The sequence below is a fragment of the Vulpes lagopus genome, chromosome 24 (assembly GCF_018345385.1).
Source record: "Vulpes lagopus strain Blue_001 chromosome 24, ASM1834538v1, whole genome shotgun sequence".
NCBI lineage: Eukaryota > Metazoa > Chordata > Mammalia > Carnivora > Canidae > Vulpes > Vulpes lagopus.
The window spans coordinates 31,762,238-31,768,676 of NC_054847.1; the positions used below are offsets into that span (position 1 = coordinate 31,762,238).

Here is a 6,439-nt window from a genome sequence, read left to right on the forward strand (position 1 = left end):
CTTCCACTGGAGCCATAGGAGGGCAGAAAGCTGGGGGGTGACATGACAGGACTACCCAAATGAATGAACGAATGAATGGCTCTCCACGTTTAGGTCTGCACCTGTCACTTCACTACCTGTAAGACGACGATGTAACTGCTCATCTTCAATGCGATTTTCCAATCTAAATGGAATCTAAAGTCCTGGAAAAGGCTTAACTTTTAGACTGTGGTGAAAGTTTTCCCCTGAAGCAAAACATTCATCTGGAGGATGTGAAGCCCCATGGAGGGATCATACATTACCTACTGTCCTCCTTTTTCTGACCTTTCCTGTTTGTCTTCCCATTATGCTCTCCTTTCCCTACCTAACCTCTAAATTCAAGGCAGAGAAAACAATAGTGAAGATTCCAAAATGAACTGGCTAATAACCCACGTGGGGTCAGCATTCCATTGCCCTGAGAGGTGTGAGCTTAAGAATTCCTTCCTTTACGGTCAACAATCCTTGCTCTTAATTGCAGGGAAGCCACCCCTCCCACAGGAACTACCTTTCATGGGACACAAAGAAAGGGTTTGTGCCAGGCCTGGCGAGTAGGCCGGCCTGGGTCCGGTCCGGGTCACACCAACGTGCTGTGTGCCCCCTGGCAAACATGACCCAGTGATTTCCCTGTTTCATCCTTACAAGAGAATGAGGACATCTGCCTCCTTCAAGTTGCAAGATAAGGCTGCTTGAAAATCACGTGCCCTGTATTTTCAAACATTCTTCTTTGGAAACACACCACAGACACCGAGGCTCTACAGGTCCCCTGTGTTCATGGAGCCCCTGGCTCGCGGTGGGACATCGTGAGGCAGCTCTGAGTTGTTTACTCGTGGTTGTTGCCTCTCTTCTGACTCCAGCAGACGTGTTCCAAGGAGCAAGTGCCCCGTGAGGAGGAAGCCCAGACCCCTCTTGGGCATCAGCAGTGGAGCAGGAGGGTGACAGAAATGCAAGGAAACATGCAGGATGACTTCATAGACATCGTGTCAGAAAATAGGGAGAGGAGTCGTGGGTGTTCTCTTCAAGAGTTTGGTAAGATGGTGGGTATGCAACAGCTTCAGATACCTGAAGTTCAATATGAAAACAAGGGCAGGATGTACACTGTGTCCTGAGATTGTCTCTTCTTTGTCATAGTCACTCAGCTGGCCTTATGTAACATCAACAGAATGGGAAGCATTTTTTTTTTTTTTTTAAGAGGAATTGAGGAAAGGTTCATAAAAAAAACTCGGTGGATTGAATTTGTTGTCTGGGAAGAATTTGTTCTCTTGGAAGACAGTCTTTATCTTTATTTCCCCTTAAAATTGGGGCTGAGTGCCCTGTCAAGGGCATTGCAGTAAGCTGTGTAGTCTGTTTGGTAAGGGTATTCCAGTTGGGTTGCAGAATCTGATCTTGTTTTTCCTCATTAATGCTGACTGCTAATGTGATTTACTGCTGCTGTGTAGACTTAGCTCTCACCCTTTGGCCAACAGGAAATGACACAGCTGTGTGAATGTTGAATAATAAGTGATTGCCCAATTGATCATCCTTTTCTCTCTTTATAGCAAATTCGACAAAGACATTGCACCCTTCCAAGACCGGGACCTCATAATTTTAGTTTTGTATGTTATCGGGCACCCATAATCCTTCCCAACTGCTCCTTCCAAACTTCAGATTCTTTGATTCCTGATGGCATTTCTTTATTTTACAGTTCAGGATTTCCTAGGGGAAACAAAAAGATCAACACATAAAGGGGTTAATACAGGATTATGAGATTCATTGATTCCTTAATATACTAAACATCCATATATACTTTATATTAGTTGATCAGTGCAATAGAAAAAAAAATTAAGGAACTTCCCTAAGAAAAGATTTTTTTTAATTAATTTTTTTTTTTTTTTAATTTATGATAGTCACAGAGAGAGAGAGAGAGAGAGAGAGAGAGAGGCAGAGACACAGGCAGAGGGAGAAGCAGGCTCCATGCACCGGGAGCCCAACGTGGGATTCGATCCCGAGTCTCCAGGATCGCGCCCTGGGCCAAAGGAAGGCGCCAAACTGCTGCGCCACCTGGGGATCCCCAAGAAAAGATTTTAAAAAGGAATGCTTTATAACTTGTTCTCTTTGAAAATCACATAGTACACTCCAAAGATACACCTTTTTCTGCATCCTAGGAATATTGGGAGAAAAGCAAAGATTATTACCGAGCACGGATCAGGCCTTCTTTCAGAGACTGCCAGGGCCGCATCGCTAATCTGATGAGATTTACAGAGCCAAGGTACTCAGGGCTCCGTACGTGGTCAAGTGGCATCCAATATCTTAATCCAAGACTTAAAAGACGGAATCAGAAAGGTCCTGTCAAGTTTCTGGAAATATCCTTTGTGAAAATTCTTGCCCCCTACGATGAAACGCTAAAAATAAATAAATAAATAAATAAATAAATAAATAAATAAATAAAATAAAATAAAATAAGAGAGAAAGAGAGAGAAAAGAAATATGAAAATGAAAATGTAGGGGATCCCTGGGTGGCGCAGCGGTTTGGCACCTGCCTTTGGCCCAGGGCGCAATCCTGGAGACCCGGGATTGAATCCCACGTCGAGCTCCCGGGGCATGGAGCCTGCTTCTCCCTCTGCCTATGTCTCTGCCTCTCTCTCTGTGTGACTATCATAAATAAATAAAAATTTAAAAAAAAAGAAAAAGAAAATGAAAATGTAGTTGAGGTTCCTGTTTGTTTAAAGAAAAGACAGTGATTGTTAGCTTAACCTTGAAAACAAAAAACACTGAGCTCAACGTGAGGAAGCAAAATGATTGGCCGGTTGAACTGAATGGATTCATTAGCTCAGGCAAAGACCAAGACACAGGTTAGGTTTCAAAGCATTTAACCTTAATTTGCAGATATTGCTCGACAGTAGTAGCTTTCAATGTAGGATGGGGTGGAGGGCTACTACTGTCAGAAATAAGACCAACGCACTCACCACCGACCAAGAAGAAAAGCCGCAGGTGTTCTCTGGGATGCTACACCTGGAATTAACAGCCAAATTACAATCGTTTTGATGACAAGCCTATAAAGCGACGTCAGGTCTTCTACTCTGTCTGTAGTATTTACTTAAAAGTTGCGTACCCTAGACGAGTCATCTTAGAACTTGAATGACACTTGATGCGTGAACAAGGCTTACAATGGATCACCAGGGATTCCAGACCTATAATCTGAGAATGGCTGCTCTAACCCAGATTTTAGAGGGGACACATTTCCTTTCTGACCCTACCAACTTGACTGCAGCAGAGCAGATTCAGTGCCTTAGATTATATTCTCATCCGGAGGGGTAGCACTTACCAGAGAGTTCTTGGCTTACGTGCTAAGGACTACAGACTCTATGACAATATCAGTTCTTCCATTTTGTTGCAGAAATAGGAGCAAAATAATTTTCTTTGCTTTCAATTAATTATTGAAAATAGTTTAGGTTCTTACCCTAAAAGATCCTTCCAGTTAAATTTTCTTTATATCTGGCTATAAACTAAAACCCCAGATCTTATTCTTTCCTTTGAAGGACACCTGTGTAAGGGAAGAGGGCATCCCCAAGTGCTCAAAATAATGTTCAAGAATATCTAAGATAATGCAGGTCCAGATAAGATCCTGCAACCACTAATTTTTGAAAGCATAGATGAGGGAAAGAAAATTACTCTTTCATGCCTGGCCAGCAAGAGTCTTGTCTTCTATAAACTCTTGCTAGTCTTGTGGGTCCTCTGTTCCCTCCTTCTCCACTCCAACCTCCAAGGAACCTTCTATGAAAGGCACTGCTTTTTATAATGCTGGCTCGTACTGAGTGTCGTTGAATGTGATTACGAACTAACTGTTAGCGCCTTCAACTGGGCCACCTAAGTAGAGGTCAGATGACTCACCACAGTCTGATCCTGGCCCTTCTCCAAGACATTTCTGTAGGTCACATCACTGTCACCAAACCACTGCAGACTGGCCATAGGTTAAATGACTGTGTAAGCGTCATGATGCAATGTCTGGTAACTAACACGATGTATAAGTCATATGGAAAATAAAACCTGTCTTGTGCTTTAAGAGCAGAGAGGGGGCCTCAACACATCAATTATACAATTCATCTTAATGTTAAGTCTGAGCAAAAGGCTACCATCAGCACATTGTGTGTAGCCATTGATCTTAATAAATATTTACTGAGGATTTATGCCAGTATACATTGTTCTGGCTTACAGCCTCCACAGTGCCTCTGAAAATGCCTCCACACTGTCACTGCAAGGCTGTGTTGTTTTAGGATCTAAAGGATGGGTGAGCACAAGGGACTCCTGACTAGGGAAATACACCGCAACCGGCTGGAACGGGCCCCTGGGGTACCGGAACCAGACAAAATCATCTCAACACGGGTTGACTCTCAGCTACACTAGGCAGGGAGAGCTTCTTTCTCCCCACTCCCCGCCCTGCTAGATGACACGGGAGGCGTCTAAGAGCGGTACATAGAGGAGTCTAGCTTCGTGTTAGATGAGGTCACTGGAGGCTCTGAACATGTCGCCACCAGGGCATTTATGGCAGTTCACGTACTATCAAAACACATTTGAAACCAAATTTTATAGTACATCGGAAATCTTGGCCTGGTGTGAACGAAGAAAAAAAAGGGGGGGTGGAATATAAATGTATTTATTTTTATTAAAAAGCATGCTTTAGAAAGAAAGGCTAATATTAGTGCGCTAAAGAGAGGTTTATTTATTATGATGTACGATGGAAGTCATTTGACTTTGATTCATTTTCCAAAAAGCTAACTAGCCGTTGCCCAATTAATACATCTTAGAAATTTTCCCCAAGGGGTGCTTCCCACATTTATAAATTCACAGTTTGCTGTCTCCCTGGAGCTCTCAGTTTGCATTTTCAACGGCTGCGTTGAGTGCTACCTGGCCTGTGCTTCTCAGTCAGGGGCTGCAAAGTCAGGTCGGAGGAGTTGGAGCAAAGAGAATCAGGAGCTCTGTGGTTGTGTGGGCCTCACTAGGCCGCTCCGTGGGCCACAGGACTTCCCAAGGCCTCTCGAGCTGACTGATGCTAGTGGAACATCCCCCCGGGCCCTCATGCGGCCTCGGAGGAGTGAATACAAGAGTCTAGGAGCAGCAGGTCTAATCTAGCAAATGTCTCTCTGTACTAGAGGGGGATGTCTGGGTACCAGTGTAATGGGAGAAGTCCTCTACTAAGGAGGGACAAACTGTTTGGCTAACTTGAGGCCCCTGATGTCCACTGCCCCCCCCCCCACAAGTGCCCAAGGGCCTTCACTAAGACAAGGAGAATCAGTCTGTATTAAAATACAAACAGCACGTCCGACTGTGACCCCCGTCACCAAAGGAGATCTGGGCCGCAAGCGTGATCTCTAGGTTTTCTCAAATTCCATGGGAGTAACAACAATGAAGTTACAGTCTGGAAAGCAACATTTTGCTTACTTGTTGAAAATATAAATGATCCTTAGATGGTTTTAATTTTTTTTTTTTTTTTAAATACTGATGCACGGACCCCACCCTCAGAAATTCAGGTGGGGCCCAGGTAGAGGTGACTTTTTTTTTTTTCAATTTTTATTTATTTATGATAGTCACAGAGAGAGAGAGAGAGAGAGGCAGAGACACAGGCAGAGGGAGAAACAGGCTCCATGCACCGGGAGTCCGATGTGGGATTCGATCCCGGGTCTCCAGGATCGCGCCCTGGGCCAAAGGCAAGCGCCAAACCACTGCGCCACCCAGGGATCCCCCTTAGATGGTTTTAAAACGCCCAATGAAATTACTGCTTAAGTGCAAAGGTTGTGCGCACCTCGCGGCACAGGGGCAGGTTCTCAGTCCAATGATGCGCTGCCCTCTCCGGCCTGGTCTGAAAAGCTCCATGGAAAGTCCGCCCTAAGAAAGGGCAACGCGGGGCCTTGCAGTGAAACCCTTTCTCGGTCCCGAGCCAGCCCTCGAGGCTCATGGGCTCAGGCAAAGACCCTTAGCTCCTCACTTTCTGCGCTGGTCTGAATCTGGTTCGAGTCTCTCAGAGGAAGCCTTTGGAGGTTTGGGGCAAATGCAGAAGGAGATGTTTCCACTGGCGAGTGGAGGCTCTGGTGGTCCACTCACTGCTACTTTGCAATCACGGACACGTTACAGGTGTGACAGGCGTCCAGGCATAACGGCTTCACAGGATGCTGGGAGAACAGCTATTTTGATTATCACTGGCTGCCAGTGTGTAGCCTCTCTGACCGTCGAGTCTGTGCCTGTAGAATTAGAAGGCTGACCTAGACGGCCTCTGAGACTGCGTGCAGCTCCTGCACGGCCTGGCTCATGACTTGTATCGCTTTTTTAAAAATCAATAGGAAGAACTACGTATTCCGCTGCCCACTTTCTATTAGCCTGCAGCACCTGGCTCCCAAACGTAGGGCTCTGGGCACTTAGACCACCTTTCCAGGAATTGGATCCTCCACAG

The 6,439-nt window shown here is 45.3% G+C and overlaps 1 long non-coding RNA gene across 1 annotated transcript; it reads left to right on the forward strand.

Annotated features, from left to right (window-relative positions):
* Positions 1-950: 950 nt before the first annotated feature.
* On the forward strand, positions 951-2,919 carry LOC121481937. The gene is made up of 3 exons (XR_005985454.1): positions 951-1,044; positions 1,554-1,610; positions 2,881-2,919. It is a non-coding gene; the product is annotated as an uncharacterized LOC121481937 (long non-coding RNA).
* The last annotated feature ends 3,520 nt before the right edge of the window (positions 2,920-6,439 follow it).